Raw genomic sequence first — 12,424 nt, 5'->3', positions numbered from 1 at the left:
GCTTACATTTCCTTTAGAGGACCATTCATGTATGAAGTTGTGGTCCCATTTAATTTGTCATTCAGAAAAAGACGTGTTCATTATTCCACAGTTTTGAAAAGCAGTTGCTGTTTCCTAGAGTAATGGTTTTATATGTAAGTATGACTACAACAGCCTTAATCCTAAATTATAACACTACTTTCAATATGCATACTCGTCAAAATACCATGTTGTAGTAGGGGTAATTTACTCACAAGAAATTTAGTCAAGGCTTTTATTTTAATGGCTGTCATTCTATCCCTATCTTCGGTGATATGCCACTATTCTAATCACGTCTAACCACATCCCAGTAAAATTACATACTTGCCTAATATTAATTGCAACAATATCATACAATGTCTTTTGTTTTTGTAGAAGACTGAAATTTGAGAGAAGCATCTCTAAAGAAACAAAAGTTCCTTAATGTAAAGATATGAAGATTTTAAAAAAACCCTACTTTTCCTAGGCATAAGATAGATACTACTTAAATACTGCTCCTAAAAGGAGAACAAACCTACAGTATTTAAATAAATATTTACATCAATTTTTAAATATACCAAGCATTAGAGAAACATTTCTGCTGAAAAGTTGACTACTTGTCTTATAAAATCTTGGTATTATAAGTCATGACTAATTGAAGCAGACCAGTGACCTAAAACTGTTTTCAGAATCCTATGGGCATTCACATTTTCACCTTCATTCTTCAATGTTGTGAGGGTAAGCTACTGGGCATTGCACTCTTTAAGAAGCAGATCTATAAGCTTTCCTTTCAGATTGGCACTATGAATTAATGATAAGGTACTGTATTCATGGTCAATACAGACTTTTTCTCAAGGTAACTATATATTTGACAGAAAAAACAAAATGTCTCTCTTTTGCTTGCTTTTACTATATCCTTCTCAAAAAACTAATTGATCTATCAGCAAATATTTATGGAGTGTCTACCATGCTGAAGGTACTTAAGTGAGTGCCTGGATAGGGTATAAAAAGACAAATGGATGCTTAATGAGATAGAAGAGATAATGATGGCAAATATGTATACAATTCATCCCAATTTATAAGCTCACTTCCTGAAGGCTTTCTCTCTGAAATGTAGGCTTCATTGATTCCTACCCTTTTTGTACTTGCAAAATCATTATTGTTTAGAGCACACTATTTGGCTCTTTGTAACATTCTGCCTTTTTTTCCCTCCCCAAAGTCCCAATGCATGGTTGTATATCATAGCTGTAAGCCCTTCCAGTTCTTCTATGTGAGCCTCCACCATGGCACGGCAGCTGACAGACGGGTAGTATGGTTCTGCGACTGGGAAAGGAATCCGGGCCACCACAGCCATGAGAGTGCCAAACTTTAATCACTAGGCCATCAGGGCTGGCTCATCTGCCTTTTTTTGTTGTTTTATGTTGATTAATCTTGTCTCACCAATAAGATTATGAGCAACCTGAGAGGTCAGAGATCTTGGCGAACAGTTATCTGCAACCCCCATAATTCCTGGCATAGTGCTGATCAGATAATACTCCTCCATAATTATTTTAGTTAATTAATCTAATAATTAAGGGTATATTATCCTGGTACCTCAGTCCACTCGTTCTTTGTGATAACCTCCACAGACACAAATAGAAAGAATAAAGATGAAATTCTGTGTATCGTCATCAACTACTAGATCTGGACTCTTCTATTAGTCAGATGTTTACAGCAAATTGTGTGAAAACTTCTGAATAATTTAGAGCAATAAACAGCATCCTTCTCCTGTAATGGGGTATTTTGATATGTTAATTGTAGTGTTTTGCTTTTTAAAAACTAGGTTACATCATTTTTCGTTCTAATGCAAACTTAATGCACTATCTATTAATATGAAGAGTCAAAAATAATGATCTTGGATTTATATAATTTTCCCCCAAAATAAACTGAGAACTTTATGTTCTCTGGAGCATGATATCATAAAGTATAATGAAGGCAGAGATGCTGGATTTCTATTCTGCCAACTCCTACTCTCCAAATTGCTGCTGACCTTCCCCGGAAGGCTTTACAGAGCCTCACTCTCCTTTCCACTTCCTCTAATTCAGTGAATATCCTTTCTCACAGTTATAACTCTGCCATAAAGAATTTCAATCAGTCAATTGTGGGAAAGGAACAAAAAAAATATTTTTGAATGACAGAATTCAACGTTGGATAGCAAATAACACTCAAGAAAGTTATCTGAGAATAAGTCATGGATTATAGTGTAGTATATATAGAAACTTGACACAAATCATATTTATTTCTTCTATTTCATTTGTTTTGGCGCCTCCCTTGGGAATCTCACATATAAATCAATTCCCTAAGCTCATGTATACTGAGAAGTGATGAACTTAATTCAACTTTTTCTAAAAAGTTGTCTAGATAGAAGATAGGATATTAGATAGATTATCAGATTTTTAAAGTTGTGACTTGGAAAAACTTTCACCACACCAGAGTCCCAAACACTGGAAAACTATCTTAGCATCACATGACTCTGTAGCCACCTGGTGGTAGGGGATGTTTGCTACAGGTGTAATAATTGGAGAGCACAATACTGAAGCATCAGAACCGTGAGACAAAGATGAGACATCCAGTCTTATATTTCTAAGTACTTGCGAGAGTTTCTCTTTGGAAGAACCACTATAAATATTATGAAAGCCCCTTAATAGCATTTTCCTCTTACTATCTTCTCCATGTTGCTCTCACCTTATCTATTCCACTTTGTCTGTTACTGAGTATAACCCAACAGGGTCACAGACCCCATCAGTTCTGCCTCATTCAATTCCAAGCATTTTGTGACACCCCCCTCCCCACCACTCCCACACACTTGAAATGCTCTTCCTCCTGCCCTCTCCATGTTCTAAATTCAACTCTGTCTTCAGTGTAACTCACAGGCCACTCTTACACACTATTACAACACAAGCTAATCTTACCTCATTTGTTTTCCCTCATTGGCCTTATAGCTTTCTTTCTCTGAGCTATCTTTTCAATGATAAACTCTCAAGTAAACATTTTTTCCCGTAGAATGACTCTCTTTAAAAATGTATTTCCTAGCTCTGCCTTTATTTGACAAATTTGGAGAAGACGCTGAATATCAAGTTTCTTTAGGATGCTAGAGATACTTGGTCATTTTCCTTCCTTTTAGAATCAGAGGTTACTGTTAGCCAATAACATAAGTATCTGTTTGTATTGCAAATTTGGCTGACCCTTTAAAGGCATGAAGAGTACCAAAACTCATCAAAATGAATATTAAATGAAGAAAAGCACCAAGGAACAACAATGTAAGGAAGCACGTAAGTGCGCTGCACTTAAGTGTTAGCACATCAAGTACCAAAATCAATTTTAAATATAATTAAAAAAAATAGTGTAACGAAGACTAATCCGTTTCTGTTTTTATATTCAGGGGAACACGATGTGTCTTGTTAAAATGAATTTGCAGAGATAAGTATATATTCAATTTAGAGGAAGTTTTCTTTGCAGAAATCTAAAGATATAAAGATAATAAATAATGGAAATGAGTCATTGATTCACTCTGTCATCCAACATTTATTGAACACATCTATTGAGCACTTCCATACTATCAATAAACATTGTTTCCACTATTAAAAGACAGCTTTTGAAGTGGGGCAGAAATGAATGAATTATATTATTTTAATAGCACTACAAATAATACTATTTTGTTAAATACACAAGTACTTAAGAAACATCTGTTTAAGTCCTTCAAGATACAAACGACAGGAAGTAGTGGATGCGGTGGGAAAAAAACTCGGAAACTTTGAAGTATGTGCTGAGTATTTCAGCCATAAACTCTTTTAATTCCTCCTGATTCCAGGCACTTAAACCAAAGTCATTTTCTGGTCAAATATTATTTTCTGACGATAAACTGTTAAGTTCATTACTCAGAGGCATGCCACTAAATAATTGGAAGTAGCAGTATCTACTGTCTTATTTGGCCTTATTTAAACATAAAAAGCATTCTTCAAGAGAAAATTTATAGAGTTTTGACATTTAATAAGTGGCTTCTATATGCTAGAAATTTTAAGTGGGTTGTTTCATGTAATCCCTCTGACAAACATATTATACTGACAGGTTGTGGTTGAGGTATATAAGGTTTAGAGGAGTTAAGTAAATGGCAATAATACTAATGACAATAATAGCAAGAAAACAATAGCTATCTTCTGTTTGGCATCTGGTATGTGCTATGTACTTAATATCACTGGATTTACACAATAGCACTTTTGGTAAGCAAAACCATAGGACTCAGGGGACCTTGGATAACTCACTTAAGCCCTCTAGGCCTCATATGTTAAGTATGGATAATAATAACCACTTTCATTGAGATGTTGTAAAAATTAAATGGAGCAATTCATATAATGAAAATTAAATGGAGCAATTCATATAATTTTTAGCATATTGCCTGACATTGAGTAGATGCTCAATAAATGATAATTTATCTTATAACTATATGTAACTTCTCTCCTCATTTGATAGGAAACCTGGTCATAGGTCCTTTGAATGTTAAAACATAAATAACATATAAGTTTCCTATGTCTACATTTGCTACTCTTCCTAACTTTCATTAATAAAACCATGTTGCCTTTCTTCTCATGGTTAGTCAGTGTTTAGAAATAAGATAAAATTTTCTAACCAAAATTTTAGTTTTCCCTCTATTGTGGAAAAATGGAAACTCTCCCTTTGCCTCTCATTTTTTTATCCCTGGGTTATGACAAAGCCAGAGCTAATTACCAGTAGATACTTACCAGATGCACCCCCTATTTTGGGTGAGATATGGGTAAATAAATAGTGGTAAAAATTCCCCATTTATTAGATTGTTGGGAGAATTGAAAGAAAAATTCCTGAAGTCCCTTGTGTATAATAAGTTCTCAACAAATCTTAATTGACTTCCAGCATTTCAATGAAACACAATTCCAGAACAAATAGACAAAGTCCTTTTGGGGAGGATGAGATGGGAAATGAAAAGAGAATTAGCAGAAGAGCATTCCAAAAACTATTGGGATTGAGTTAATTTTGTACTTGATATTCCATCTGTCATAACTCTCAACTCTGATGTTTTTTGTAATAGTCTATCATCTCACTCCACTGCCACTTCCAGAGAAATAATAGAAACATCTTCTATAAAACCTACATGCTCATTTTACCCCTTGGTGTGTATGCCCTATTCTGTAGCACATCAACAAAGTCTGTCAGAGGCTGAGGCATTTGTAGAGACCATTTTTTAAATCTTCAATCCTCAGTTCTTAGCTTCCCTTTTTAGTCTTGTAAGAGAGGAAGAAATTTTCCTCTATCCTTCTAGGTCCTTCTGGCTTCTCTAAGAATTAAATTGATATGAGACAGAATAACAGGAGAAAATCAAACAAAGTTTAATAACACGTACACATAGGAGAGACCCAAGAAAACTGAGTAACTCACCAAATTGGCTGAAGCCACCACCTTAAATACCATCTTCAGCTAAAGACAAAGGAGGATGTTGGGGGTAGTGGTTTGGGACTTCAAAGGGGAGGAAGGCAATTCACACAGAGATGGAAAAGCAAATGTTTAATGTTTGCCATGCCTTGTAGAGACAATGGGACATGGAGAGGACTTCGATCAAATGGGCCTTGTTAGGTTCCTCCCTGTCTACCACATCCAGTTCATCTTATACTATAGTTCTCTATGGTGATAGCTCCTTCCTGGAACAGGCCTTCTATCTTAAATTCTTTTAGGCAGTTAGGAGGAAGGTCAAAGTTTCTTCCTGAGTCTTTTGTTCATTAAAAATAATCAGCCCAAAATAACTGTCAAGCCAAACATACACAATTTGGAGTGGCAAATTCTGCTCCCCTATTGTCTGCTATGTAGTTTGTAATAATGGACAAATGGCTTGACTGCCTTGCTCTGCCTGGCTTTATGATACTCATTTCACTTTTCAACAATGAATTTGCATATCCTAATCATTTATATAAATGCTTCTACAAAGCTTTCATGTGAGAACAGTCTGCAGTCACTGGCAGAAAGTCCTGGTCTTTCAAATGTAGTTTTTTCCTGGTTTCCTCAATCAATTCTCTTCTCTTTCTCCCTCCCAATAGACCACTTCTCTCTTGAAATTCCAAAATGTGGAACTTAATAGCATCCTCCACTTCTCATTCTGCTTGCTCACCTGACACCACTACTCATTAAAATTTGAAACCATTTAAATATGCATGTAAGGAATTCCCATTTCCTTTGAGCCTTCTCAACCCAGAACGGCTTGTTCTCATGCCACACTCCTATGTGTTCAGCTTAGAAAACACTAATGCTGTTGCTTGCCCATATCGCTATCTTTCACTACTTCACATTTCTCGACCCAGAAAAGCCTTACTTCTCTAAGTCCTAGCTCAACTGTAATCTTCTCTACAGAGCCTCTTGCACCACACACCTCCAGCCTCTGGCAGTTATCCATGGATACTTTAGCAGAGTGGTCAGCAAACCACAAACTGTTTTTTTGTGGCCCACGAGCTAACAATGGTGTTTACATTTTTATATGGTTGGAAAAAAATCAAAAGATGAATAATATATCATACCATGTGAAAATTGTATGAAATTTGAATTTCAGTGTTCATCAAGTTTTATTGGAACCCAGATATGCCTGCTCATTTATATGTTGTCTATGGCTGTTCATGCTACAACAGCAAAGCTGAGTAATTGAGAGACCATGTGGTCCACAACATCAAAAACATGTACTATCTGGCCCTGGAAAAATATGTCCACCTCCTATTACCTTGCTACTACAAGTGTAACCCCTGGGCCAGCAGCATTAACATCACCTGGGAGCTTGTTAGTAGCGCAGAATCTCCAGCTCCTCCCCAGACCTACTCAATTAGTATCTGCAGCCTAACAGGATCCCCAGATGATTCTATCCACAATAAGGTTTGAGAATTATTGCTCTAGCACTCATCATGCTGTCTTAAAACTGTTTGTCAATATTTTAACAGATGAAAAAATAAAAACATGACTAGGATATTAAAATGTATGAGTTATGGCAGATACATGTAATTTAAGACAAATTTGGGTCACTCCAGAATAGCAAAGTGCAATTTAGCAGAATAAAAATAAAGTACAATATGAAATCAAAGCAGCCATAAGAAAGCTTAGTTAGCCAGGAAGAAATATGAACTAAGAATTATATCACTTAGCAATGTATTCATTTAGTCACATCACATTTCAATTATATTCATACATATATACAATATATATATTCCATATATTCATATATTCAATGATATATTCATACTACATTCAATATATATATATTCTACTTTTTTAGTGTGAAGTGTAAGCCCCATTAGCAATAATTCTTACCATTTTGCAGCTTATCCTCTAATTCATTTATCACAAATTTGAATTTGCTTATTTAATAATGCATAGCAGTGGTATGATTTTGTTTTCTGAATATGAAGCACTTGGTGCATGAAACAGGGCAAGAGAGACCTATTCAAAATCCCTGTTGGACCACTCAACAACTCAGATGTGGTATTCGACATTTATAAGCGTCAGCTGCTTGTATAGTTAATGCTACATTTGAAGTCATGGCAATACTTTTTACTGCTGTCACAGTTAGTTGATAGCTCATATCTACAATCCTATGTTAAGGTCTTAGTAACTGAGGCTTCTCATTTTTCACCAGGCTGTAATATTTACAGCTACCACTGTGAGGTTGGGGGGCAAGGTAGAAAAACATCCTCTATAATTGGACAACCACAGATTAACCATCTCAAAAAGTTACACAAACGACTTTTTAATAGATAATACCTATTTGTTCATTCAGTTATTCAGTCAATGAATATTTACTGAATCATATGCTAGGCACTGTGCCAGGTGCTAAGAATACAATATTCAGCAAAAGCAAATACTGTTCCTGATCTCATGGAGTTCACATCTAGTGGAGAAGATAGCAATCCCCAATTAATCACAAACATCAATGTATAATTATAAACTGCAATAAGTGATATGATAGAAAGTTACACAGTGTTACCTATGAAGGTATATAACAGAGGAAGCTGACCTAGTCTTGGGGGGTTAGAGTGGGCAGAAAGGCTTCCCTATTTCCAGATGAAATATCTTTTAGGTTGTGCTTTGAAGGCTTAATAGGAGTTAACTGGTGATGTGTCAGGAGATGCGAAATGCAAGGAAATATTCACAAGAGAAGAGAGAGCATGATGCATTCTAGGAACTGAAAGTAGACAGTGTAGCTGAAGCATTCATAAGGGAGGTGAGGGGAAAGAGTCAAATATGATACTGAAGAGGTAGACAGGGGCCAGATCAGGCTGTCTCCTACAAACCATGATAAAGATTTTGGTATTTATTCAAAGAGCAATAAGAATTGGGAGAATGGATTTGGGAGTGCAAATGTGTGATTGGGGCAATTAGTTGTCTGGTCCCTATTGTGTGTGGGGCAAATAGCCTTGTGTGGAAGGCTATTCCAGCACTCAGACAAGAGATAACGGCCAGCCAAACTGGTATAATGATGGTAGAAATGAAGTGAAGATATTTGAGAGCTAAAGCTGACAGGAGTTAGTGATGAATTTGCTTATGGGAATAAGGGATAGGAAGATGTTCAATGATGACTGATAGTTTCTTGCCCAATCCACCTTCTAAATGACTGTGTCATTACCAATGATGCTAAGAAACTTGCAACACATTGAGAGTATGTTCTCACATAATCAAAATCCTATGAAGTCAATGAGAATACTCAACGGAGTGGCAATTAATTATATATATATATTTATTTATTTTTGTGAGGAAGATCAGCCCTGAGCTAACATCCATGCCAATCCCCCTCTTTTTGCTTAGGAAGACTGGCCCTGGGCTAACATCTGTGCCTATCTTCCTCCACTTTATATGGGACGCCGCCACAGCATGGCCTCACAAGCGGTGCATTGGTGCGCACCTGGGATGCAAACCTGGGCTGCCAGCAGCAGAGCGCGCGCACGTAACCACTACGCCACGGGGCCGGCCCCCCTAATTATATATATTTTTTAATTGACATATACTTTCAAGGAACATACCACAAATATATGATTTGATTTTCATATTTTATTATATTTTTATTAGTTTAGTATTAGTTTATTAATATCTCTAAAGGTACAAATAAAGATACTTAGTTTTGAGAAAGCTAAATGCACAACCATACCTAGATGTACAAAGAGGGAATATTTCAAAAAGCAATTGTTAACAAGCTCACTTATGCAATGTATTACTTGTCTGGGTCATATGTTTAATTTTGGTGAGGGAAACATCACTTTTAAATAAGAGTAAAATGCGATAGAAACATGATTCAATATGCAAATATTCGTTTTACACAACATGTAAAAACTTCCACATCATTAAAATATCTGTATTTTATTTGAAAGATATGTGCTATTTTTTAAATTAGAGCAATACCTACTGAAGGTAAGAATAATAAATATTTAAATGAGTGAAATAAAAAATCAACATTGTGTCATAAACTCTGATTATGATATCCTCTTATACGACATATGTTAATTTAATTGTTACAGTTACTTAACGTACACCCATATTTTATATTTAAGGAGATAGATGCTTTGAAAATGTATAGTTTAAAAGTACAAGCATATTTTCAAAAGGCGTATTTTCAAAACCAGAAAACATACATATAAAATTGACTGTTATTATCTAGTATTGATGGACATGTAACTCTACTTTGAAATGGCTTGGCTACTTACCTTTCCAAAATAAAGTAAGTTTCACTTATTTTGAAAAACTGAAATATCTTAGAATGTGTGCATTCTAAACTGTTGTCAGCCTTGTTGGATGTTGGTACAGGCTACTCAGAGTGAAAAATATGTATGGTATATAGTTATTCAAGTTATCAGTTGGCTCCATTAGATTATTAAAATCAATAAACATTTCTTTAAGTACTTGGTTAATGTCATGTTTTTGAGTTCAATTAGTCATAAAGGATCACTTAATTTTTTTGAATATTAACAAAAGTAAAAACTGAAGAATGTGGAATTATCTTATAAAGGCTCAGGTTTTCCTATGCTTTAAATTTGTATATATATTTATTTACTAAAAAGCACGCCTGATTGAGTACTTCTCTTCTAGAAGAGCTATTATTTTATCATTATTAGTTCAATAGTTATTATTGAACTAATTATTGAATATATTATTAAACACATGTGCAAGACACTGTGTTAGTTCCTGTAGGTGATATGAAAAGCATATACTCTGCACGGGACACACTATATTCTGCTACTCAACACTCAATTCTGTACACTTTTCATGAGTTTTGGTTGTGTATTATTTAATTTAACCAAATGAAGAGCTGAAGAGCAATAAAATATATTTAATTTTATGAATTCCAAAGAGTCAAAATATTTGTGAATAAGGCAAATAAATACAATACACTGCAGAGTGAGATAATGGAATTGTCTATCAATGTAGGTAATATTTGATTTTTGTTATAGTCTATTTATGTTTTAATTAAAATAATTTAGCAACCTAGAGTAAAGAAATCTGCAATAATACTCAGTTATATACTAAAGAACTCATAATGAAAAAAAATTTCTAAGTGAACTTGTATTTATTTGTAGCAGCACCAAGCACATAATAAAAGATAAAAAGATAAAAGATAAAATTCTTAGGCTGGCCCCGTGGCTTAGCGGTTAAGTGCGCGCGCTCCGCTGCTGGCAGCCCGGGGTTCGGATCCTGGGCGAGCACTGACGGACCGCTTCTCCAGCCATGCTGAGGCCGCGTCCCACATATAGCAAGTAGAAGGATGTGCAACTGTGACATACAACTATCTACTGGGGCTTTGGGGAAAAAAAAAAAAGGAGGAGGATTGGCAATAGATGTTAGCTCAGAGCCGGTCTTCCTCAGCAAAAAGAGGAGGATTAGCATGGATGTTAGCTCAGGGCTGATCTTCCTTACAAAAAAAAAAAAAAATTCTTAAGTTGTTACTATAGGTGTTAAGAGAGCGACAAGTATAAATCCTGTCGTGACGTTGTAGAGCCAATGTATGTACACCATTTCTTCATTACATTAGGCCTTTCTGTGAAGAAACTTTAAATATAGTTTTACAGAAAAAGGATAATGTTTACCTTTAATACTTACTGATATTACAAACCTTATCCAGCTCAGGAGAAGCACAGTTGGTCAACTGATCATTTTTCACAGGAGACATTGAATACATGACCTAAATTATTACTTTGTGAGAGATCTCTCTCTCTCTGTCTTTGCATGTATCTATTTATCTCACAGTAGCATGGGTAACATAAGTAGGGCTTTAGGGAAGGTATTAGCTAGAGAAAAATCAGGTCAACTGACTATTATTTTTTAAGATCAATTGAATCTTATATAGCTTAAAATAGCCACAGAAATCATCAGGGACCCACATTTCAAACACTTGAAGAATTTCAGGTTGTGGATGGATACACATCATAATAAAACTCTTGGTACTCTTCTATATACAGTGAGAATTAACACATTTAATAACATTAAATTATTTACCATAAATAACCAGTTTATAACCTTTTATATTAAGTATGTTGTACATATATTTTTCATGTCATTAACATGCCCTGACGAGCCAGCCTCTTGGAGAAGTGAAGTGGGCAACAACCTTCCATACCGACGTGATAAGATTTGGGACATATTTTTTCCTTCAGCCCATCAAGGAATTCAACTGTTGGAGCCTTTTTCAATGTTAAAACATGCCTCTCTCTGGATGGAGTAGGACTTGTAAGGTATTGCTACCCTAGGATGAATTTGTGTATCTAATCTTTTCCAATTAACAGCAGCATAAGAACAAGGTGTCAACAGGTGTGTGTACAAAGGGGGGTGCACAGGTCTGGGAGAAGAGCAAGGGGCACTCATCATGGAGACAATATGGTAAGGAGAGAACAGCACTGAAGGGGAGATACTAAAGATGAAATTGGCTTATGTCACATTCTACTAAGACTGATCTTGGTCTTTCCTACCAGGCAGGGATTACTCAGGGCTTACGAGGCCATTGATACATGTGAGATGGCCTCGTGTGAGCACTGTTTGCAGCTTGAAAGCGTAAACTTACCTGCATGTTCATGTTAACCTATTTCACCAACACAGTGAAAACATCTGCCGGCAAACGTGGATCTTCACACACTTATGATGAGTGACTTCCTGTGCACTCTCAGGACAACTGCTGGGCTCTTTAAAATTTTACATTTTACACTTTTGAATTTCATTTTTTTCTCTATGGAAAGCTGCCTATAGCATCATGAACTTTTTCAATATATATTAAAAAAAAGAAATGTAACCTTTGTTATCATCTTAAATGACGAGTCGTTAGATGACAAAGCAGGACAATTTGATGTTGGCCATTCTGACTACAGGTACATTTTAATGCAGCCATTTTGAGGCAACTGTCTGGATG

General features: G+C 35.6%; 1 protein-coding gene across 1 annotated transcript in view; it reads right to left on the bottom strand.

The window, feature by feature from the left end:
* The window catches only part of HTR2C (5-hydroxytryptamine receptor 2C), a 310,470-nt gene that overhangs the window by 272,600 nt on the left and 25,446 nt on the right, over positions 1-12,424 (bottom strand). The window lies entirely within an intron of this gene.

This window comes from Diceros bicornis, chromosome X, assembly GCF_020826845.1.
Source record: "Diceros bicornis minor isolate mBicDic1 chromosome X, mDicBic1.mat.cur, whole genome shotgun sequence".
Lineage (NCBI taxonomy): Eukaryota > Metazoa > Chordata > Mammalia > Perissodactyla > Rhinocerotidae > Diceros > Diceros bicornis.
Note: the sequence above shows the minus strand (reverse complement) of the source record. Positions and strands in the feature narration are given on the sequence as shown.